The sequence below is a fragment of the Saccopteryx leptura genome, chromosome 1 (genome assembly GCF_036850995.1).
Source record: "Saccopteryx leptura isolate mSacLep1 chromosome 1, mSacLep1_pri_phased_curated, whole genome shotgun sequence".
Classification (NCBI taxonomy): Eukaryota; Metazoa; Chordata; class Mammalia; order Chiroptera; family Emballonuridae; genus Saccopteryx; species Saccopteryx leptura.
The window spans coordinates 326,755,134-326,781,816 of NC_089503.1; the positions used below are offsets into that span (position 1 = coordinate 326,755,134).

The following is a 26,683-nucleotide window of genomic DNA, read 5'->3' on the forward strand; positions in this document are numbered from 1 at the left end:
CAGCAAAATTGAAAGGAAGTTACAGAGATTACCCATATACCCCACCCACGCACATGTACAGCCACCGATGTTAACAACATCCCCCACCACAGTGGTACCTTTGTTACAACTGATGAACCTGCATTGACTCATCATTATCACCAAAAGTCCATAGTTTACATTTAGGTTCACTCTTGGTGTTGTGTTCCAGTATCATGTAATTTTCTTTGATCTTGAACCTTCTATCCCCATGACCACAAATAGACCTGTTACTATCTACTTCTATTCCTCATCATAGAGCTTTAACTCCAATATTATATTCTGATCATAATTCCTCTTTTTTTAATCTTTCACAGCTGCTACATGATTTCTTCACCTTACAGAAATTTTTCAGCCTAAGAATTCTCTATTCTCTTTAGGTTGAATTTTTATATATTCTAGACTCATTGTTGATTATTTATTTTTCCTTGTTTTTAGAACTTTTAATATTTTTTACATCCTCATCATTTTACTTACCTGTCAAGCAGAACTCCAATAGTTCAGTTTCTCTTCAGCCCAGTTTTCTGAGAGCAATGGGGGAAATGCCACCAGCATGCAGATTGCTCATGTTAAAAGTTCCTGGTTTTCAAACATAGCTAAGCCCTGTGTTCTAGCTGACAATGTGTTTACTTCTTCATAGTCAGGATCCTTAGTTCAACACTATGGTTTCCATTACAAAGTGTGTGAACTCACTCACACACCTGCCTTTCACAAATGTGTTTAACACATTTCTTATTTTCTTCTTCCCTCTATGTTTCTGACATTGTTCCTTCCATCTCCTCTAGGACATTAATCTAGTGCTTTATCTCTTTTTCTTGTACCTTTAATGATTCCTCATTAGGAGTTTCTTTCCCTCAAAGATAAAGATGTATAATAAATTATACTTTTTTTTAAAAAACAGTCATTAATATGTATGTAGTATAGGGATATGTGAAAGGATACAGAGCTGTATGTTAGCATAAGCTGAACTTCATAAAAGAATTACATGGAACAGAGCCGGGAAGGAAATAAATCAAAGCTTTACTGTAATATTTTCTTAGTCATGGAATTTTAGATTACTTTGACTTTTTTGTTCCTCATTTTTGATAACCTCCAACTTTTTACAGTTAGTATACATTGCTTTTTTATTTAAAGAAAGACAATATTTTCTAAAAATACATTTTCAAAGACATATAATCATAGCTTTGATCTTGTGTCCCATCCTAGCTTTATTTATGTAATATTTAATCCAACAAACTGAATGGCTACACTTATTCCATTTTTTTTCATTCACTCTTTAACCTACTGCCATCTAATGCACTTTCTTACTTTCACCAAGAGGCTCTGGTATTCCCAAGAGGACCCTCAATGTCTTGATATCAAAATCTATCAATTCCTGTCACGCTGAAATCTCGGGGCTACATTTGCCTCTCTTTCCATCACCCTTCACCTAAAACACTCTCCTTCCTTAATTTCCACTCATGCCTTTGGTTCTCTCCCCATAATGTGATCCTCTTTCTCTTCTCACTCCTTAAATGTTGGGATTCCCTAGGACTTTACCATCAATTTCTTGATTTTCTTTTTTCCTTCTCTGGACTATACCATTCACACAAAGTCATTTATCCAACATATATCTGAAACTTCTACTTCTTGCTCTGCTTTAAAGTGTTGTGTTTTTGAGTACCTTATGTACAGTGGTAGGAAAAATAATAGCCCTTTTAAAGAACACATTTAATAGACTTTACAATATAGTATATTTTATGCTTCAAATAGAAGTTGGACTTGTACATATAAGATAGTTCTTATTATAGCTAACTGGGAATAATATACTCAGATATAATCACATAACAAAATCTCAAAAAAGACATGTATTTTTATATTTGAGTTTATTAGTGTTTATGTGGTGGATTTTACATTTCAATAAAACTGTAAAATAAAATTTTAACTAAAAGAAAGCAAGCATAATACAACAACAATAACAACAACAAAACCCTCCAAAATAAAAGCAAAAATTTGCAGTATCATTTGCAAATAGAGTTATTACAACAAATGACATGGTTATTTGATTATTTTATTGGTCACCTAATAATATTACAGCAAGTGATTATCAAATATTTGAAATTATCTACTGAAACTTTATAAATAGTAATAGAAAAAATGTCTAAATTTTCTCTTTCAAGGATGTCAAAAATCATTAAATTCAATTACTACTTTAACTGTCACCTTGTGTTTGTCCTTCTTTACATCCTTCCTCCTCCCCTATACCTTCCCACATATCACCTTACCCTGGTAACCACTTCACTTTTATCTATGTCTGTGAGCCTCAGTTTTATATCCCACCTGTGTGTGAAATCAAACAGTTCTTAGCTTTTTCTGATTTACTTATTTCACTCAGTATAATGTTCTCTAGGTCCATCCGCGTTGTTGTAAATGGCACTATATCATCCTTTCTTCTGGCTGAGTAGTATTCCATTGTACATATGTACCACATCTTCTTTATCTAATCCTCTATTGAGGGGCACTTCAGTTGTTTCCATTTTTTGGCCACTGTGAATAATGCTGCGATGAATGTGGGGGCACATGTGTCTTTATGTACCAATATTTTTGAGTTTTGGGGGTATATATCCAGTAGAGAGATTACTGGGTCATATGGTAATTCTATTCTTAATTTTTTTTTTTTTTTGTATTTTTCTGAAGCTGGAAACGGGGAGAGACAGTCAGACAGACTCCCACATGCGCCCGACTGGGATCCACCCGGCACGCCCACCAGGGGCGAGGCTCTGCCCACCAGGGGGTGATGCTCTGCCCCTCCGGGGTATCGCTCTGCCATGACCAGAGCCACTGTAGTACCTGGGGCAGAGGCCAAGGAGCCATCCCCAGCGCCCGGGCCATCTTTGCTCCATTGGAGCCTTGGCTGCAGGAGGGGAAGAGAGAGACAGAGAGGAAGGAGGGGGGGTGGGGAAGCAAATGGGCACTTCTCCTATGTTCCCGGGCCGGGAATCGAACCCGGGTCCCCCGCACGCCAGGCGGATACTCTACCACTGAGCCAACCGGCCAGGGCCCTATTCTTAATTTTTTAAGGAACCTCCATACTTTCTTCCAGAATGGTTGTACTGCTTTACATTCCCAACAACAATGAATGAGGGTTCCTTTTTTTCCACAGCCTCTCTAACACTTGTTCTTACCTGTCTTGTGGATAATAGCCAATCTAACAGGTGTGAGGTGGTATCTCATTATAGTTTTGATTTGCATTTCTCAAATAGCTAGTGAAGTTGAGCATCTTTTCACATATATGTTGGCCATTGGTATGTTCTCTTGAGAGAAGTGTCTGTACAGGTTGTCTCCCCATTTTTTAAATTAGATTGTTTGCTTGTTTGTTGAGGGGCTTTGTGAGTTCTTTACATATTTTGGATATTAACTCCTTATCAGAGCAATGTCATCCCATTAAAGTTAATTTTTTAAATAAAAATTAAAAAAATAATTTAGGTAAATTCAAATAATAATGTATAGACACTCACTTGGCAAATGGTTTTAGAAATAAAGCAAAGAACCATAGGGAAGCCCTGACATATCAATGGGACAACTGAAGAATCAACAAAGAAATTAGATCCTCACTTGGTGTAATCAGTCTTGACATTGCTAGTTCTCGGGGGTGGGGTGGGTGTGGCATTCCTTTTCAGCAGTGTGTACCATTCTCAGAGTCCTAGATTTTAAGTCAACAGAACTGACTCAAAACTGGGTTCTGCCCCTCAGACTTTGTGTGAATTCTGGTCACCCATTTTTCTCTCTGAGCCTCATTTTGTTCATCTATGAAGGAAGTTGTCACACAAGGGGGTTGTTATGGCATAATGCATATGTAAACAGCTGCTCTCCATCAAACACAGTAGACTCAACTTCTACTTCAATTTCTTGAAGTAATAATTAAGCTTTCAGACTTTAACAGTTCTTAATATAAAGGAAAAAAGACAAAAACTGGATTATATTATTTCTGTTCCATGAGCTAACTGAATGATCTTGGACAAGTCACTTAAACTATCTGGGTCTAAGTTTCCTGGACCTTAAGTACAGGTGTGATGAAAAGTACAGATGTGATGAATTATTTTCCCACTCTGATTCTATATATAATCCCAAAAAGCATTTAGGATGTGAGCTACTTTTGAAAGCATTAACATAAGCCTTTTATTTTTTTCTGCTTCTTCATATATACCTCATTTTAAAATTGTTTTAGAAAACATTTGGAAGTCAATATTAAATTTAGCAGACTATTTTGAAATCTTAAAAACTAAAAAATAGTATGATTTTTCATTTTCTTTTCACAGGTTTCTTTTGGAAGTAAGTATGTAAGTAATGAATAAAACATTTAACTGCATATGTGTGCAGATGCAAATAAAATTAGGCGTTTCATAGCTGGTTGAAGCAAGAATTCCTATTCTAAGTTTCTCTCTTCACTTATGCTGCTGTTCAGAAAAAGCAGGCAGAGAGAAACATTTCACATTCATGGCTAGTCATAAAGCGATTCCATTTATGGGGGGTGGGGGTGAGAAGACAGAAATGACATCTTAAAACTCTGGAAAACTTTGCATTCAGGCATTTGGGATCTGAGACAATCTGGGGCACTCACCAGAGATTTAACACAAACCCTCAGAGCCATCTCTGCAGCAGCCTAGAATTACCAGAGAATCCAGAATGCTTCTACCTGCAAGGACATTCTTCCTGCCAAGAACAAATCACCCATTGTCACCTTGGGAGACAACCCCAAATAACCAGGGAGAATTGGAAAGTTTCCTAGGCCTCACTACCTAGAATGAGACAAGATGCTAGAAATAATAACAGTAAAAACACAGTACCCTTCACTGCAATTGATCCAACTTTGAAAGTCATCTGTACAGACTGTGGGAATCTGGATGTATGTCACTGACGTCATGTCATTTCTGGTTAGTTTGAATAGTATCTGAAGGTAAAATTTGAATTTTAAGCTCACATTTAAAAATAATTTGAAGATAAATAAAAGTCTCAACATTTCTGTCGTTGTAAATTTTTGAAATCTGGGACCATCTGATGTTGAAAGTAGAGGTTAAGATGAAATAGGCATTTATGTGTGTTTAAATAATTCTAAATGAGAAAGTAATGTTTACTAAAACCTTTTCAATAAAGAGGCAGTCCTAAAAGAGATGGAAAGAAATAGAAATGGGGCAGTTGGGGTGGGGAGACTCAACATCTAGTATCTAGTGTTTTGTAGTTTGAGTTACCTGCTAATATAGTTGCAAATTTCCTAAGGCTGGTGCCCACTCTCCTCTGTGTGTCTCATTTTAAAACAATCATTTATGGATGTGAGAGGATGCCTAGGAAAGCAGAAGGGTTCTGTGTCAATCACAGCTAATCACTGGTACAGGCAGAGGGCTTTTGTTGGCCTCCATGCTCTAAGCCGTGCTTCCACATCTGTGTTTGAAGAGATTAGAGAGGTGCTTCATACAAGAACTGTATTAGTTAAAGCTGATCAACAGTATTTGGAATAAATCATGAAAAAGTTGAGTGCCAGAAGGGAAGGCATGGCAAGTGGGGGATTGAAACTGACGAAGGTTAAATGCATCCCCCTCGCCCCCTCCATTTGTACTTCGGGTTTGCTTGCTGGAGAGCGTTCCCAGGTGCCATGCTCTTGCCACTGCCTAACGAACATGCAGCGACTCAGCCAAGAAGCTAGACGCCAATGTTTTCAGCGACATGCTTGCCGCTCTTGGGTGAAGGGCTCCAGTTTTATTTGAGGCACTTCATGGAAAACAGATTAGCCCAAGTGAGTAAGTGGGATTTGAGAACCAAGGGTGGAAAAGAGGAAAAAGTAAAAAAAGACCCCAGCAGAAATGAACACCAAAGACCCCTCCCTGTTTAGAGCAGTGTTCTTTCTGCACGAAGGCCATACACTGGCAGATAAATTATGAGTGACAAGTATTTGAACCAATAAAGAGGGCACTATATTTTATATGCAGTAAATTTAATTCCAGATTGTGTTTCACCTCAGCAGGGTGACATGTTTATTGCCAGTGAAAGATGAAAGCCGAGGGAGTTAGAGGCAAACGTCAGCAGTTCTAGTGGGCACTCGCAAAATGAAGATTTGACAGACCAGTGGCAGAGCCCTTGAAATGAAATGCCAGATCAGATTTTACCCCAAAGGGGTCAGATGTACTGTCGTGCCCCCAAACTCACGATACCAGCTGAATAAATGAGCCCAGTTCAGCAGAAAGCAGGAAGCCACGAGCATGCTCTGCGAATTTCTGCTCCTGGCATCATCAGCTTTTCCAAGTGCAGTGAGCCTGGGAAGACCAGCACGAGGCATGTCTGAGGGAGGATGTGCTATGTGAAGTGCTGCTGCCTCCACGGGGCTCTAAGTGTCATTTTAAAAATCTATTAAACAGATCGAAAAGTAGAAGTGAGCCTGAATTGATCTGCCCGTCTCTCAATTTCATCCTACAAGTGCTCAGCTCAGGTGTTCAATTTATTGAACCATAACCCCTTTTTAAACAATCAACATCAATGTGCAATAAATATGCTCAGCAAGGGCAATATTTACATGCATGACTCATTGTTTTAGAAGATTTATTTAGGGGAGAACTGACTGGCAATTACATCAAACTTCCTTCTACAGATGGTGCCACAGTGGCATGTGGGCACGGTTGCTGTTAAGTCAAAATTTAAGTTCTGTAAAGGTTATGGTAAGAGCCCTGCTTTCCCCTACAAAGTAGGCCCCATTCCCTAACTGCAAGAGTAGTGAGTTAAAGTGCACATGATTTCAACTGTCATCTTCAGAAAGAAAGAAAGAGAGTGAGAGAGGGAGGAGAGAGGAAAGGCAAAATGGTGTGTCCATGAAGAAGAGTTCATGTGATAATTTCATAAAAGTGTTAATAATTTGTGTAAAGTGGTAGCCAATCTTTTCTTTCTGCCCTTATACAACAGGTTCTCTTATTCAATATATGGATTAGGATAGCCAAAGGGTTTCAAACTCATCTGTGCAGACATAGGGTCGTCAACTTTTGAATCAAACAGAAGGGTTAACATTTTGATCATTTCCTCTTATTGACCCTATTCTGCAGGGCTAACAGCAGAATCTCCCATGTATTTAACTCCACATTAATATATTTTAAGAGTGCTCTCATAGTTCAATGTCATCAAGATGAAGATGCTGTGAAATTTTTAGACCTAGTAATTTCAGGGTTGCTTCCTCTCTTAATTTACTTTATGCAACTTTTCTCAACTTTGTAAATCTTCTCAATATATTCATTGAAGTTAGAGAGAACATATACTCTCATGCCTGGATGGAGAAAATGGAACTGAATAATGGCATTAGCACCACCTAATTGATCTTTGGGTCTCTAAAGGACTTACTTGTTTTCTGTAAGAATGACCTCACTTTTGGGGAAAGGGACTCTGGAACAGAAGCAACAGAACCTGGCATCCTCCAGGTAATAACCTGGAGATACTGGGACACCTGCAACATAAGGAAGAACACCTACCACCAGTCAAAAGTAATTATCTATTATTTACTTAGTCCTTAAGATTCTGGTGAGGGAGTCTGGTGGTCAGAATGTGTGTAACTCTTGTGTAAGACTTTTAATTAAGAATTGCTGTCTGAAGCCTGACCTGTGGTGGCGCAGTGGATAAAGCGTCGACCTGGAATGCTGAGGTTGCCAGTTCAAAACCCTGGGCTTGCCTGGTCAAGGCACATATGGGAGTTGATGCTTCCTGCTCATTCCCCTGTTCTATCTCTTTCCTCTCTCTCTCTCTCTCTCTCTCTCTCTAATAAAAATGGATAAAAAAAATCTTAAAAAAAAAAAGAATTGCTGTCTGAAAGACACTTTCCTAGGTGAATGAAAGATAGGCGAAAGGCACCCAGCTGTCACCGTTGCTAACACTGTGGGCCAGTACTGTTTCCTAAACACTCTTTCCCTCTGACATTCATTCCCTTTGCTACATTCTCTCATGGAGCATAGAATTGAAGCATTTTTAAAGCTTGTATCTTCTATGCTGCTCCCAGTATTCCAGGAGCCTCTCTGTCAGCACATCGACCCCCTCCTCTGGGGTTCTACTGTATATGCCCTGACCTCCCCTATCTCCATGTTCACCGCTGCTTCCTCCGTTTTCCTCTCCAGCCTCCTTTGTCTGCTCTTTTCAGAACTCTTGTGTGAGCTGTGCTTGGAACAGAGTCCCGTTTGTCTGGCACATGCCCTTCCTCTTGGCCAAAGAGCTCCCGAAGACTTCACAAGCTTTCAAAGCCATATAGCATGAGTTCCTGCCAAATAAATCTATTCAGTTTATTTCCTTCTTTGCAGATCATAATGATCAGTCCTATTTACAATTCATTAAAGTTCTTGGGATAAAAGACTCAAGTAATAGGGGTAAGAGGGTTGGTACTTTCCGAACAGCTGAAAACATTAATGATGTTAGAAGACAAGTAACATTTAACCTCGACAATAGTCAAATATATTATATTCACTTACTGTGCAAAACATCCCACGTGATTTATAGTTAGAATGAACACATTTTATGTCATGTACATATGCTAAATCATTTATTCCTACCCTTCTGTGTTTGCTTATTACTCTGTGAGTCCTGAAATCATGATGTCAAGTAGTTTCAATGTCTTCTTCCAAGTGCCTCTTAGATGTGTCCCTCTTTTTCACTTCCATGGCCAACACCAACAGTGAGGCAGCTTTGATCAAATCCGGGCCACCTCAAGGACCTCCTCACCGGAACATGGAAGGCTTTTCCTCTGTTTCACGGCTTCTTGGAAGTTGTTTACTTTGTGCCTCCCCTATGCAATTAAATTCAAATTCCTTGTAATTCTATTTAAAACTCTCCATTCTCTGGCCCTTCCAACCCCCTCCCCCAGCCAGACACTGGGTGTGCAATATATTTATTAGAACTTTAGTGTCCTCCTAAACATCTGTCTTGACAGGTTTTTATGAAGAAATGGGCAGGTACAGTACAGGATAGCTGCTCAATAATTGGTACATCGTTATTTATTATGACAAATGGCCCCTCTGCTTCCGCACAGCTAGTCTGTACTTTCTTCCTCGAAAATGACTTCACATCCTCCCCCTACTCTGCTCATGCATTTTACCTGACTCAGGTGCTTTCTCCATCTACACGATTTGGCTCAAACTCCCTTCCTACCAGAAAACTCTCACCAAGGGCTTTCAGGGTCTGCACAACAGAAAGAAAAGAAAATTAACAGACACCAGAGTGGCTGTGCAGGTTACATGTATAGTTTTTCTACATAACAAATACAATTTAGGATTATGGTTTAATTGGGGAAAAAAACCCAGAATTTGTTCAATAACAACTTCTGCCATATTTTGGTAATTTATGCTTTATCAATGCATATTTAAGTTCTAAGCATCCTCTGATGTCCAGTTTAAATGCATTCTCTAATTGAGCGAGTTACTCAGATCATCTTTGGCCTTAGATAAAGTAATTCTGTTTAACAGGTTTGAATTTTAGAAATCATATGTTATCATATAATGGTAGTGGAATCTGCACATATCCTATCCGCCTTAGTGGAGATGGGGGTGAGCTCATATGGGAAAGGAAGAACACAATTCAATCTGACAAATGTTTCCTGAGTGCCCAGGTGAAGGCTACTGATCCCGGTGGTGTAAGCAGGAAAACATGGAGTTGCGACCAACTTCTAGCTTACAAGCACTTCCATTTCAGAGTGTCTGGGGACAGCTGGAAGAAGAGAAGGATAGAAAGTGTAAATAAAGCAAACAAGATATATTTCGTAAGTGCTAAACGGCAGTCCAGTCTTAATGGGCCACCAGTAGAAAGTTGAGAAAACATTTTGATTTGACTCTACGTGCGTTAGGATCTGTTTAAAATTTTGAATAGGCACTATTACTGCTTAGTTTTTAAACATGTAATATAATGTCCCTAAATAGTATACAGTTAGTGAATCATTGTTGAATGAATAGAAGAGAAAACGACATGCTATTCGAGTCTTTCCATATAATTGGATTGTTTTTTACTTTTATTGATCTTGGAAGAGTTGGTAGCATCTGACATCTATGTTTATTTCCTAAGGTGAGGGTCATCTGCACGGTAAGCTGTGGACCTTAACTTAAACTGATCATAAATAAGCTAAAGTTGAATTGAGTTTAAATTGATAGTGGTGGTGTTGAGATCAAGGAAATAAACAAAAGAAACAGTTGCAATTATCATGTAAATATGAGCATTTTAGAGCAATGTTGAATAAAAATATTGCCTGGCATAGCAAAGTTCACTTGTGCTTACACTGCTAAGATTCCTTTAGAGGCTCTTCCACTTACTCTTCCTCCAGAAGGTGTTAATTGATGTTGGCATTGAATCTTTTGAAGTGGTAGGAACTAATACTCTAAAATGTCCAATTAGCAGCAAAAAGGAATGATAGAACAGGTCACTGAATATTTTTAGAGGCCATGAGCACCTTCATTTCAGGGCATCAAACACATGGCTCCACATCAGCCTCCAAGAATCTTTCCTTCATCATTTGCTTGATCTCTTTGTCCAGAGGTTAGGACAGCAGCTTTCGGCCCCCAACAGGAGAATCCTCACAATTTCCTTCAGAATGCCAAGTGGTACAGTGAACGATAAATAACCTTTCTGTAACAAGCAACCCTTTTTTCCCTGCTGGAACAAACTGTTCAACTCTATTTGAATAAAAAGCCCACACATATATCAAATTAAACAAAATGCTATTGTTCCAAATACAGATCAGGCAGTCTTCCCAGACTCGTGTCAGTGAAATTTCATAGCACTCCACACCATTGTATAGTAGCTCTCTTTTCTCCTCTTCTTTATGTGTGAGTGCAGAATCACTATTCCTAGACAAAGAAATGCAGACACAGGCCATGTCCCCCAAGCAGTTGAATAACATAAAGGTCCAACTAGAGACTTTGATGGCGCAAAAAAAAAAAAAAAAAAAAAAAAGAAAGAATGCGCCACTGAAAATACAGGTGGAGACAATACTATATGACCATATTAGGAGCAATGGATCAACAAGAACTTATTTTGATTATTGACAGGACAAACATTTTCCCATTTGATGAGACATAACTCTGGATCGATGTTAATGAACTAGAAGCTAATTGTGTGCTGTGTGCCGAAGTGGGGTGGACACAGGAGTGCGAAGGGGTTGCCCTGCACTAACTCATAAGGGCCGGTTGTTAAATTTTCAGTGTTTTGTGAGCTTTTTGTTATATATAGTCATTATTAAGAATTAATAGAGAAGTACATAAGCTAAAAATTCAATAAGTTATATATAAAAGAAAGATAATGTTCCAACTCATTACTTCTTATTTTATTACATTTTCCTACAATCTGTGCTCTTGTGGTTATTTATGTCTATACAGTAGAAATTGTATGGAATAGCGTGATGCTTCCTGTTTGCTTCCCACTCCTCATTCACATTGACACATTGGGAGCTTGGAACTGACTCACACTACAAATCAGAGTTATTGCTTTTTTGTTTTGTTTTGTTTTCCAGAGAGCTGATTGTGAAACATTTATCAGGATACCACTGGGTAGAAGATCTGTGAGCACAGACCTAACTTTCTGTGCAAACTTAGACTGCTGAGCTGAATAGGGATTGCCTTTTGTACTTCTAGGTTAGAAGATATGTCTGTGTAGGACTTCCTGTTCATGAAGGCAGGTCTGCATGGTATGTTTACCTTCCTTAAGAACCTACTAAGGGATTAAAATAATTTCTTCCATTTGTTTTTTCAACAGCAGAATTCAATCTAGGAAAATATTTATTATGAGGATAAGTTGGTTTATTAGAAAAAAAATTTCTATTTATTCTCACCAAGTGTAAGATTTTGTTCATCTTATTAGATGTGGTATGTTTAGCCTGAATTGATAGCAATTGAATGCCAGTGTAGCCGAACTGTGGGACTTGGAAAATGTGAGCAAGGTGGGAAGATATTGGCGGTAATGATAAGCGGTAACTAATTAGTTATCCCTCCATATTGAGCCATTTGTACCACATTTAACTTTCTAGGCTTAAAATTAGAAGTGACAATTTCTTATGGTATTTGCAGCAGATTTGAACTCACCAAGGGTTCTGTAATTATTTTCCCCCCAATTCAACTTCTTTTTCTACATTAAGACAACTAAAGTATAATAATTTATAATTTATTTAAATATTTTATATGCTTTACAGGGTTATACAAACACAGAGTATATAGTATAATACACATACATATACACATATATGTATATTTGCTAATATATACATATTTATTATACATATACACTATATATTCATATATAGTATACCACACACACATATTCAAATAAAAATATATTAACATATATTTGAATATGAAATTAAAAATGTGTTTTGACCTAAAATAACTGCTCAGAACTACTTGAATAATGTATGTATATCAGGACAAAGGCAGCATTTTCTTTAGAGTACACATATATCATAAACATAGCAAGTACATATATAAACAAATTAGCATTTCCAATAGCGACCATGTTGCTATTTCATTATTTTGTGGTATAAGTGACTGGTAGCTATTATAACACTTCTTTTTATCAGCAAGTAAATTCTTCTAAGAATATCATGTGATCTTGCTATTTGGTTCTGTGCACAGGGTAATCTCTTTCAGTATTTAAATTGCACAACTGTCAAATACAGTATACCTTGAGGATCAAATCCCTTATGTCACAATATTAAACAATTATTTTTGGCAATGCCATTGAATTTCCACTGCCTGAGGTATCTCTTTATGTTCCAAATCAAGTCAAATTAAGAAGGTATACACTAGTAAATTGAAGAAAGAGATCAGCAGAAGCAGAGAAAAACCAATAGGAAGATTATCCTTGTAATGTTTCATTAAGCAGTTTCTATTAGGAAAGAAAAAAAAATCATTAATGCTAACCCATGTTTGAACTTAAAAAACACAAAATTCACACTGATTCACACAGTGTATTCATACACGTAACCTATGCTTTTAATAGTCACTCTTTGATACATGACAAGTATCGTCTTGAATTTTATGTGAACTGATTCACAGAAGTCATTCAGCAAATTAATGTAGTTTTGGAAAATTAACAGCAAAGTAGGCATGCCGCCAAATGTCTAATGACAAATTGAAGGGTTTGGAGATGTGTCTGTCTATTTGCAGTATTGGCGCTGTTTTCAAAACAAAAACACACTGAAAATAGTGCTGGCATGACAGGAGATACAGTCATTATGCAATTTTAATTGACAAATAATTCCATTTGTATGTGAACAAATTCACCTAGCCAACAACTACACTATCATCTATCATGTACCGGTGTCCCTGCCCATCTTGTGCACCCTCTGATTTTGATGAACTTGATCAGCTGTATCTGGCAAGTCAAGGAAAGACCAGAGTGAGTCACGGGCTGGGGAATGGAGCAGTTAGGAGGAGGGAGGAGGGTTATTTGTCACAGGGATGGAGTCCATCTTTAGCATTACCTGTTGTGCAGATATTATTATCCTCCATTCATCTTCCAGCCTGAATATTCAGATTGGGATGTATCCTATTCTTTCAACAACGTATTAAGCATCTCTAATTTAACTCAGGTATATAAGGGGTATATGTGTGGGGGTGGAGACTAGGAAAATTAGAAACCTTTATCAATTTACATAAAATTAATCTTCAGATGTTGGCTTTGAGCTCCAGCCTAATAACCTCAGTGTATAGTCCACATCAAATAAGGAGCAGCTGAAATTCAAATTGATCACAAACGCGAACATACTCTAGCTAAGGGCAGGTATTCCAATAGCAGCATTAAATATAAATACAATAGAGTATTGACATAATGTAGTAAGGTTCCTTCACCATTAAAAGGCTTTGTTCTAAAGCATATCTGTGTACACAATGAGATGATGAACACAGTGCATCACATAGCTAAATTTAATATATGCAGGGGTATGATGTTTGCAATGCATGCATTTCAGCAGGTCCCATTAGTGCGCCTTTCCCCTCCAGTGAAAACAGAATGAACCACAGCCCCTTCTGGTTTGCATAAAGCAAACAAAATTAGATTTGCTTTGCTGAATTGAAACCCGCTTGGGATTGTGAGCCTCTCTCGGGGACAAATTACTTCAAACAATCCCTTTGTACCATAACAAAATCAAAAAATTCAGGCCAATCAACATGGCTCAAAACCCTTAACACAAGAATTAATAATACAACCTAGTCTATTTTTATTGCTTCTGTGCTACAGCTCCTTGTTTTAATGTAATTATACTTATTTGCCGTCCACATGTTAAGTAAGCTTGCATATGTTAACTAATGCGACATAAAACAACTTTCCTAATTTTACCATTGCTACAAGCATTGTTCCCTCTGGAATAAGATCTGAACATTGGATAAGTTGAACACTAATGTTATTAAATTAAATCTATTTCTACACCCTTGATGAATGAATATAGGCAAAATGTCAAATGTTTCTTCGGATAGGTACAAAAGCTGATTGACAATCAGATTAGTCTATTAAGAATATTGGTTTATGGAGTGTTATTCACTTGATATCTCTTGGCTTTTAAAGTCTATTTCCCCGCAGAAGAGAAGGACACGTATGTCTGTAAATATGGAATCTCTTAAATCACGTATCTGGTCAATGACCATTTAAATTTAGCAGCTTAAGTGAGAATCAAGATGATATATATTCCCACTACTTTTAGTTCCTGAAAAATCAACAGTCGTATGCCACTAAAACTTTAATCTGAACCACAATTTTACTGACTTTTTAAATTTGAAGTTTAGAATCTAGAAAAACTTTCTGTCTACTATTTTTTAAAATGGTAAGTCAGAATATCCAAGTTCACAAAATCTTGAACTTTTAAGGTTAAAACTTCTCCCCCCACACACACCTAGTTCATCACAAACATAATCTTATTTTTTGGAAAGAAGATTATGTCAAACACTTATAGAAAGTTTCAGGTAGTTAATTTTTTATAACCTGGGTGAGCTTCACCAAACACTGCCCAAACACCTCAATGAAAAGTTGAAAGACATTTGTTTTTAAAGCATGGATTTATCTATGTAACTATTTGATCATTTAAACACAAGTAACCTATTGATTTGGTTCAACAGCTTGTCAATTTTGTCCAAAGATCATTTAGTCTCATTGTTTGCTATTGAATAGGAAATAAATATGATTGGAATATTTCTTCTCCTTCCTATGCAGATTCCAAATTTCTAATATAAAACATACACAAAATTATACAATCAAATGATTGATTAAAGTTCTCCTTAATGTTAAATATTTCAAATTAGATATTTTAATATAATATATAATTTAATATAATATATTTTAATATAATTAAATATAGCAGACCATCGATCAAAACACTTAATCTCATCCAAAGGTTTCAAACTGGGTCTATAGATATGTTAGATATGGTTTGTTTAGCAAGGATAGTTATTAAAAGAGGTAAAATTAGAATGTTTTTATATATGACATAACTGCTGCATTCCCTTGCCATGCTCCTTATAATTAGACTAACTCTAACCCCTGAAAGCATTTACATTTGAGATCCTCTGATCAAGACTCACTAATTAGTCACTTATATTAGAGAGAGAGAGTGTATGTGTGTGTAAAATTCTATTTAATCCCTCTTTAGAACCTGGGACAGGTAGAGGGGTAGATAGAGAGAAGGAAAATAGGTGTCATCCTATGAGAAGACCCAAGGTCTGTGCATTATGTTGGCATACTATTTTGAAAACCATTCAAGTCACTATTAAAGAACAAGAGATGATGTCATTATTGTAGTTTTATTCATAAGATATAGGAATGCAAACTACCTCAGTTTTCTCTTATTTTTGCTTTCTATTATTTAGGTCTTCTATTTAGTCCTTGGATCAGTTCCCAACCTATTGTGATTCTAATTTGATTTGTATATCCCAGTCTTTCTCAGAGGTACTTTAAAATCTTAGATAAAAGAAAATGAATCAGTTGTATGTACGTGCCAGAGCAGCCAGAGCAGGGATATAAGATCAGTGAGCTAAGCTCAGCTTTAGAAAGAACAGTTAAATGATATTGTACCACCCGCTCTCCTCCTTGCTCCTTCACCTCCAAAATCACTCCTGTTCTCTGGCTTCACTTCCATGTCCCATTTCTTTCTAGTGCCAGTGCCCAAGTGCTTGCTCTAGTCTTCTAGTTTTCTTCCTTGCAACTTGTAGGACTTTGTCTAAATGCATTAGCTCCTCAGATCTTTGCTTTCTCTATCTCTAAAGTAATGATATCTGCCCTGAATAGATTTTCTTAAATTATGAGATTATCTCGTTTAAGTGCTCCATTGCATACTACCCATGTTGCTATTATTTCCTTGCACATCTTCTCCTGTCTCCCCTAGGACAGTCTCTGTTGTGTGTCTCACCATTAATCAGTTAGATGAAGACCGTTAGCCAAGTAAAGGTAAAGGCATCCGCTCTCAAATTAAATTCTCTTCATCCCCAGTTCATTGTTGGTTTTGTTTTCTGATTCTGTGAAGAGGAAACTGATGTTGATGATCTAGTGTAGCTGGGAGAAAGCTGATGGACTTGCCTAAAGTGCTCAACTTGCCACTTGAACTTCAGATTTTGTCCTGACATTTATGCAATGTAAATAATATTTTAATGGGTTATGTGAATGTAATATAGGAAGTGGGAATAGTTTGGGCTTGAAGGACAAATTATGATAGATTATAAAACATTTCCACTACCTAATAAAGCAAGCTACTGAAGTGTAGTGGACTTAACATATACAATGGCAATAGTAGTACTTAGCTTACAAGATTGTTATAGAACTTGAGTGGAATAATTTCAAGAATATAATAGACACTCAATAAACTGTTAAAATTTTATATTTGATTGTCATGTAAAGCACATATATAGTACCTGGCAAATACCATGTTCCCTGAAAATAATTTTTGCTCCTAAAGATGTGCTAGATCTTATTTTCAGGGGCTGTCTTATTTTTCCATGAACAAGAATTCACATTTATTGTTGAACAAAAAATCAACATTTATTAATATACTGTAGTCATGTCATCGCAAATATCAGCATAACCAGCCAAACTCTGAATTCCATCAAGAATTTCTTGTGACTCTATTTCCATGTACAACAATCTACCTTGTTTTTCCCCAAATAAGACACTGTCTTATATTAATTTTTGCTCCTAAACACATGATAGGTCTTTTTTTCAGGGGAGGCCTTATATTTCTAAGCTTGAAAAAAATTGCACTAGGTCTTATTTTTGGAGAAACAGGGTAACACATGATCAATAATGTTAGTTCCAGTCATCCATATCTTCCGTAATTTAACTAGAACATTTAAACAATCTTTAAATTTATAACTATTACAGAATATTTACCCAAGAACTTTTCACATTCTAAATAGAGTTTTATATTGAGAAAAATATTTTTTATCTCATCATGAAAATGTTAACTGATTTATTTAATCTTAAAATGTATAAATAAAAGACCACAGAAGAAGTGAACGACAAGATAAAAGTCATTAGTTTTGGCAATAGGAGCAACTTCACACCTTTATACTGTGCCTAGCACATATGTTGTATACACAGGCCACAGAAATGCTCAGAAAATGTTAAATAATTAATTAAAATAAGAATAGTTGGGATTACCTTTATTATTCTGAATTAGGGCTGATGTTTTTAGTTTTGCCATGTGGAAACTAACACCATTTTCTTCCAGGAAAGTTCCTTTCCTCTTTTCTTCCTCCTGTAGGCAGCCTTTCTCCTTTCTTCACACTGTGCTATAAAAATATAGTAATCAAAACAGTGTAGGCAGCAAGAGATGGATATATAGAACAATAAAACAGAGAGTCCAGAAATAGAGCCACAGATATATGGTCGATTGATTTTCAACGAAGACGTTAAAGCAGTTCAAGAAAGCACAGCCTTTTCAATGTGTTGTATCATAATAGCTGGCTATTCTTATGGTGGGGGGAAATAAATGTTGACTTCACATTATACACAAATTTAACTCAAGAGTGATCTTAGACATGAATGCAACAGTTAAAACCATAAAACTTCTTAAAGAAAACATAGGAGAAAATTTTTGTGTCCTTGAGAGAAGGGTTTTCTAAAGATGACACAAAAAGCACAAACCATAAACAAAACAAAAAAAGATATATTGCACTTCATTAAAATTAATAAGTCCTGCTCTTCAAAACACAATTTGGTAAATAGAAAAGCAAGGCATGAGCTAGGCTTTGCAATACATACACTGGAAGCACATATATCAAAGAAAGGACTTTGTCAAGTTATATAAAGAATTCTTACAACTAATAATAAGATAAGTAGCCAAAATAGAAAATGGGCAAAAGATTTAAAGGATTTTTACAAAGCAAGCTATGCAAATGACTAGTAAACACATGAAAAGTTGCTCATAATCAACAGTCATCAGGAAAATACAGGTTAAAATCACAGAGAGAAACCACAACACACCCACTAGAACATGGGTCGCGAACCTATGGCTCACAAGCCAGATGTGGCTCTTTTAATGGCTGCATCTAGCTCACAGACAAATCTTTAATAAAAAAAATCTTAAAAATATAAAACATTCTCATGTATTACAATCCATTCATTTCCTACCACTCATGTTCATGGTTGCAGGTAACTGGAACCAATCACAGCTGTCCTCTGGAACAACACCAAATTTTTATTGGATAATGTGTAATGTACATGGGTCGTTGTATGGCTCTCATGGAATTACATTTTAAAATATGTGGCGTTCATGGCTCTCTCAGCCAAAAAGGTTCCCGACCCCTGCACTAGAATGATGAAAATTAAAAGGACTGAAATACTGAGTATTGGCAAAGTCACAGGATAAATAGAACTCTGATACTATGCTGGTAGAAACGTAAAATGGCATCATCATTTTAGAGAATTATTTGTCAATTTCTTTTTTTTTTATTTGCCAATTTCTTATTTAGTTTAATGGACAGTTAACATATCAGCTAGTAATTTTACTACCAGTAATTTGTTAAGAGAAATGAAAACAATGTCCTTACATAAATTTTGATAAGATCTTTATCCAAAAATAATCCAAATTTGGAAATAGTGTCAAATGTCTATTAATACACAAATGGAAAAACAAATTTGGTATATCCATATAATGGTATATTACTTACTCGACAAAAGAAACACAAGTTGATGAATTTTAACATGCTTCGCAAAACATGCCAAACAAAATACAGTAGATATTATATGATTCTACTTATAAAAAATTATAGAACAGGCAACTCCATCTATAGTGATGGAAGGCAGATCACTGGTTGCCTGAAGCTGGAGTGCGTAACTCATTAAACTTTGTACTGAAATGGGTGCATTTATTGCATGTAAATTAAACTTCAATATAGGTGATTTTTTTTTAATAAAAAAGCTAATATCTAAATGCATGCACACTGGATGGTTTGTCTACTACTATAATATCATTTATTATGGAACACCAAATTGATATATAACCACAAATGGCAGCATGTTTTTTTGGGGGGGGAATTCATAATTTGAAATTTTCACTGCTAAAATCATTATTAGAAGTTTTTATGTTCATTAGAAATTTTTTTTTGAGAGAGAAAGACAGACAGACAGACAGAAAGGGAGAGAGATGAGAAGCATCAATTCATAGTTGCAGCACCATAGATGTTCATTGATTGTTTTCTCATATGTGCCTCCAGCCAACAACCTTGGGCTTTAAGCCAGCAACCTCTGGGCTCAAGCCAGCAACCATGGGGTCATGTCTATGATCCTACACTCAAGCTGGCAACCCCATGCTCAAGCCAGTGAACCCACACTCAAGCCAATGAATGGCCTTGGGGTTTTAATTTTTTTTTTTTTTTTGCATTTTTCTGAAGCTGGAAACAGGGAGAGACAGTCAGACTCCCGCATGCGCCCGACCAGGATCCGCCCGACCAGGATCCACCTGGCACGCCCACCAGGGGCGACGCTCTGCCCACCAGGGGGCGATGCTCTGCCCACCAGGGGGGCGATGCTCTGCCCCTCCAGGGCGTCGCTCTGCCGCGACCAGAGCCACTCTAGCGCCTGGGGCAGAGGCCAAGGAGCCATCCCCAGCACCCGGGCCATCTTTGCTCCAATGGAGCCTTGGCTGCAGGAGGGGAAAAGAGAGACAGAGAGGAAGGAGGGGGGGTGGGTGGAGAAGCAAATGGGCGCTTCTCCTATGTGCCCTGGCTGGGAATCGAACCCGGGTCCCCTGCACGCCACTCCGACGCTCTACTGCTGAGCCAACTGGCCAGGGCCAGCCTTGGGGTTTTGAATCTGGGTCTTCATTGTCCCAAGTCAATGCTCTATCCATTGAGATCCTCCTGGTCAGGCTAAAAATTTTCATCTTAATGTAGGCTCTACTCCTGACTCTATAATTTATTTCCCTTTGGCAAGTCAGTTAACTTCTTCAGGCTTTAGTCTCTTCCTGGATGATATTCAGATTTAATACATATTTATTTCCCATCTACTCTGAACCAGGCACTGTGCTTGGTGGCCTCACAAGCCTCATCTCCTTCAACTATTGCTCTTACTCATCTCTCTATAATAAAATAATAAAGTTTTAGAATTTCAGACTTCATTTTCAGGGAAAATTGCCTCACTCCCAAAATGTTATTTTGTATTCTATTACATACCAATTCTGCTAGCAAGCACAGAACTTCTAAACTTCATTATGAAGTACAAATTTGATTCAGTATTTCTAAATAAACTTTTATATTCTTCCTTTTTAAATTCACCTTGATAGTGTGAGTGGATACATGTGTAATTTTTCAGGTTAGCTCCCAATAACCTTCAATTGCCTGAACCATAGAATTTTCCCACTGACAAAATTCACTCTTGTTGTATTCAACTCCAGGGTCTTGGGCAGGAGGAGAAGCCAATTTGGCAAGCCCAGGGCATGAGAGAGCTTCTTCCTGAAGTGCTGAAGTGTTGAAATAGAGAAGAGTGGTTAATCAAGTGATTAAAAACTTTGCAAATATAACACAATTGTCCTCCCAAGGATTTCATCCAGGGAGAGGGTGTTTGAGCAGAATTTCTGGGAAAAAAGTATTTACAAGAAAAAATGGTCTACTGGAGACAGTGCATGTGACACAGTGATTATAACCAAGTGCAATGACTCTCAGAACAGACTAGGAGATGGTGAGGAGGAGTGTGAGCTTTTGTTACCTCTGAGCACTAGAACCACTCAGGATTTTTTAATTTTTTTTTTAAATAAATTTTTATTAATGGTAATGGGATGACATTAATAAATCAGGGTACATATATTCAAAGAAAACATGTCTAGGTTACCTTGTCATTAAATTATGTTGCATACCCCTCACCCAAAGTCAGATTGTCCTTCGCCACCCTCTATCTAGTTCTCTGTGCCCCTCCCCCTCCCCCTAACTCTCCCCCTGTCCTCCCTCCCCCCACCCCTGGTAACCACCACACACTTGTCCATGTCTCTTAGTCTCATTTTTATGTTCCACCAATGTATGGAATCATGTAGTTCTTGTTTTTTTCTGATTTACTTATTTCACTCCTTATAATGTTATCAAGATCCCACCATTTTGCTGTAAATGATCTGATGTCATCATTTCTTATGGCTGAGTAGTATTCCATAGTGTATATGTGCCACATCTTCTTTATCCAGTCTTCTATTGAAGGGCTTTTTGGTTGTTTCCATGTCTTGGCCACTGTGAACAGTGCTGCAATGAACATGGGGCTACATGTGTCTTCACGTATCAATGTTTCTGAGGTTTTGGGGTATATACCCAGTAGAGGGATTGCTGGGTCATAAGGTAGTTCTATTTGCAGTTTTTTGAGGAACCACCATACTTTCCTCCATAATGGTTGTACTACTTTACAGTCCCACCAACAGTGAATGAAGGTTCCTTTTTCTCCACAGCCTCTCCAACATTTGCTATTACCCGTCTTGTTGATAATAGCTAATCTAACAGGGGTGAAGTGGTATCTCATTGTAGTTTTGATTTGCATTTCCCTAATAACTAATGAAGCTGAGCATCTTTTCATATATCTGTTGGCCATTTGTATCTCTTCCTGGGAAAAGTGTCTATTCATGTCTTCTTCCCATTTTTTTATTGGATTGTTTGTTTGTTTGTTGTTGAGTTTTATGAGTTCTTTGTAAATTTTGGAAATTAGGCCCTTATCTGAGCTGTTGTTTGAAAATATCATTTCCCATTTAGTTGGCTGTCTGTTTATTTTTATATCAGTTTCTCTTGCTGAGCAAAAACTTTTTATTCTGATGTAGTCCCATTCATTTATCTTTGCCTTCACTTCTCTTGCCATTGGAGTCAAGTTCATAAAATGTTCTTTAAAACCCAGGTCCATGAGTTTAGTACCTATGTCTTCTTCTATGTACTTTATTGTTTCAGGTCTTATATTTAGGTCTTTGATCCATTTTGAATTAATTTTAGTACTCGGGGACAGGCTGTAGTCGAGTTTCATTCTTTTGCATGTGGCTTTCCAGTTTTCCCAACACCATTTGTTGAAGAGGCTTTCTTTTCTCCATTGTGTGTTGTTGGCCCCTTTATCAAAGATTATTTGACCATATATATGTGGTTTTATTTCTGGGCTTTCTATTCTGTTCCATTGGTCTGAGTGTCTATTTTTCTGCCAATACCATGCTGTTTTGATTATTGTGGCCCTATAATATAGTTTAAAGTCAGGTATTGTAATGCCCCCAGCTTCATTCTTTTTCCTTAGGATTGTTTTGGCTATTCGGGGTTTTTTATAGTTCCATATAAATCTGATGATTTTTTGTTCCATTTCTTTAAAAAATCTCATAGGGATTTTGATGGGAATTGCATTAAATTTGTATATTGCTTTGGGTAATATGGCCATTTTGATTATATTTATTCTTCCTATCCAAGAACAAGGAATATTTTTCCATCTCATTGTATCTTTTTCGATTTCCCTTAACAATGCTTTGTAATTTTCATTATATAGGTCCTTTACATTCTTTGTTATGTTTATTCCTAGGTATTTTATTTTTTTTGTTGCAATCGTGAAGGGGATTATTTTTTTGAGTTCGTTTTCTAATATTTCATTGTTGGCATAGAGAAAGGCTATGGACTTCTGTATGTTAATTTTGTATCCTGCGACCTTACTGTATTGGCTTATTGTTTCTAGTAGTCTTTTTGTGGATTCTTTGGGGTTTTCGATGTATAGGATCATATCATCTGCAAAAAGTGATACCTTTACTTCTTCTTTTCCAATATGGATGCCTTTTATTTCTTTGTCTTGTCTGATTGCTCTGGCAAGAACTTCTAGTACCACATTAAATAAGAGTGGAGAGAGTGGACAACCCTGTCTTGTTCCTGATTTAAGGGGGAAAGCCTTCAGTTTAGTGCCATTTAATATGATGTTAGCTGATGGTTTATCATATATGGCCTTTATCATGTTGAGATATTTTCCTTCTATACCCATTTTGTTAATATTTATGTCTAATGTTCCTGTCTCTTTCAGTTTGTTTTGTCTTCACAGAGGCCTTACTCCCTTTTATTAATCTGTTTTCCCTTTATACTAACCTTTCCCTGTTTCTCTACTTTTTTTGGTTGCTGTTATTTATCATATTCCCTATTAGAATAGAAATACCAGCCCATTTAGAAAATAAGATAGATAAGCAGAAGTAAAGAGCATATATTCACAATTGTTATCAATCCATTTATAAACCCACCTAGATATTATTATCATATGGTTAAGATGTATTGTAGAACTTCCCTGCCCTTTTATTTTTTGCACATTTATATACAAGTGGAAACAAATGACAATGGAGCTAACAGATAATATAAGGAATAAAAAGAGAACAACAACAACAAAAAAACCCCAGAAAAATATATTTCCAAAGAGAATCTTTGAGAGATTTGAGAAGATATTACAAACATAAAATGATGATGAATGTAACTAAGCTATAATCAGAGGACAAACCTTTGGAAAATTTAAAATATGATTGACAAAACAAATAATTTAATACAAAGTTTGGATGATAAAATTTAAAAAGCATTTGATGAAGTTAAAATAAAAGACAAGGAAATGAAGATAGGGGAAATAAAAGTCATCCAGGTCTATCTTCTATGAATGGGAGTTTTAGAAAGAGAGAAGAGAGGAAAGTGGAGGGTAAGAAATGGTAAGAATCATTCACTCACTCATCAGTTCACTCTTTCATGCATTCTTAATATGTGTGGATTTAGTCATGTTCTAGAATCTCGGCCAATGATTTTCAACTGGCATGCCATGACAACCACACTGGTGTGCTACCAAGAATTTTTTTTAAACACTCATTTATTCTAAAATACTTGTGCAGAGCTGGTTTCATGGTTTAGGAATTCACCAGCATCATGAAATAATGATCCAATTTTGGAGAGCTTAAAAAGCAAAATCTCAAGAAAAATCACCATCTTTTAAAAGAGTTGTAGAAAAATAATAAAAACCAGGTAGCAGATAAGTTGTGATCAGAGACAGTAAGATGAGAAAACACCCAAGTGTGTAATACACAGGTGGAGGGAGAACACTTATCCTTCTGGAACTGATACTTTTATCAACATAGAGAGGAGACACTCTCTTAAAATGTTAACTTAGTTAATAAGACATAGAAGCAACTATTAGCTGGTGAAAGTGAGCCAAATTACCTTACAAAGAAGGGAGGACAACAAAATATATGGAAACAGATCTCTGGCAAGAACTTAGTTGGCTACAAAAAGATACAAGAAAAATGCCCTTATATTAGACATGTTAGATATTGCCACCCAAAATTTCAAAAGGAATGTTGACAAAACTGTATTAAATTTCTTTAATTGCTAAATGCCTGCTTGGCTAGTATATGAAAGATCATTATTTAGTGCTATAAAAAACACATTTTTTGACACATTACCAAAATGGATCCTATGCTTTAATCACACAGGATAATGTTAGAAAGTATGAATATTTTAGAGATTTGTAAAAGTAAGTTTTTTTCTTCTGCTAACAGTTTCTAAAGACATGGTCACAGCTGCCTGAAGCATTTCTTCACTCATTGCATCACCACTGCCAAGTCCTCCTGAACTCGTGGTTGGCATTTCGCATGGGTGTGAAAGCTTTCTGGAGGATCCTGCTGCTGCCGCCGCTGTGTTTCAAAGTAGGCTTCTCTTCTCTTCGATAGCGCCTCTGAAATAACACGTGTACCTGATGTCTGTGGAATGTCTTGGGATACATTTCTGGAACCACCTTGCATACCGAGCTGACTAGCCCTGCGGAAATCTGCTTCTAATCATGGCAACCTGTGGGCGACTTAGTGCCAGAACCCACCCAAATCATCCTCCTCATCATCTAACACCCCACTATTTCCTTCTAAGACTTGTTCCAGATCTGTTTTCTGGGTCCTCTGCTTTTTTAGTTGTTCCAATTCTCTAATAAGTTTTTATCGATGCATCTGTTGGACACTGATCATCTGTAAAAGTTGGTCAGCTTCACACAATCTGGCTGATCATCCTTAACAACAAATACAAAATAAACTTCCTGTTGTAACTGCCAAGAAAAGTACAAGTATGATATTAATTCTGGACTTGTCAAGAGAGAATTCAGGATGGACCACAGTTTTTCTAACTTTCTAACTGCAGACCAGTGTTCTTTATTATTGCATACAAATGATCTTTCATTTATGGGATTGATCCTGAGCCTCTGATACTCTGCACTATTGAACAGAATCAGTTCTAAACCCAACGCTTTCAAGGCATTGCTTATAACTTGAATAGAAAAAAAGCCCCATTATCATCCATGTTTCTAGAAGTCAGCCCCATTATCATCCATGTTTCTAGAAGTCAGCTGTGAAAATGAGTGATAGTCTTCACTAGTAAACCCTCCTTCTGCCATTCTCATCCTCTCTTTCTTAGCTCGCTGATGTGCAATAGAAGATAATTCCACAGGGCTAAAATATTCTTCTTTCAACAGATTATTCAACCAATGTTGTGCACAAAGTGAGCCTTCTTGTTTCTTGTGGAAGACGAACTCCATGTTTCTTTTTTGTCTCTTGGAAAAAATTTTAAAACATACAATACTTGACTATTTATTTAGTCAGGGTCACTGACCCGTTTTCCATTAGATTGCCAAATAAAAAAAATGACAGCAGCCAACAGAACAATAGCCATCCGGTGTGAATGAATCAAATTTATATCTATTTATTTTGCCATATCAGAAAAATATATATTTTTTGTGTGCTGCAGAATTTAGTAATTAGTTCATATGTGTCATGAAATGAAAAAGGTTGAAAATCACTGTTCTAGATATTTGAAGTCAAAATCCCTGCCCTCATTAAGCTTATATTAGTGGAGGCAGAGGGTGAAGGGGAGGGAAAAACAAACATAGGAATCATAAAATGTATCATATTCAGAGAGTGACTTGTGCTGTGGAAAGAAATGAAGCAGGTGAGGAGAACAGACATGCTGGGGGAATGAGGTAGAAAGGTTACAGTTTTATAAAGAATTATCCTGGAAACCCTCATTGATAAGATGTGGATTTGAATTGATAGAGAAGAAAGAAGAATGCCTGCAGATGTCTGGGGAAGGGTTTTAGGTAGAGGAATCAGTGAGTTCAGAAGCTCTGAGGTGGGAGAAAGCCTGTGATATTCAAATATAACGTGGGATGGGTGAAATGAGCCAGGGGCAGGGTTGAATTATAAGAGATAAGGAAATGAGGA

The 26,683-nt window shown here is 36.8% G+C and overlaps 1 pseudogene; it reads right to left on the bottom strand.

Annotated features, from left to right (window-relative positions):
• Positions 1-24,938: 24,938 nt before the first annotated feature.
• LOC136388418 (ataxin-3-like) lies at positions 24,939-26,001 on the bottom strand (annotated as a pseudogene).
• Between the last annotated feature and the right edge of the window lie 682 nt (positions 26,002-26,683).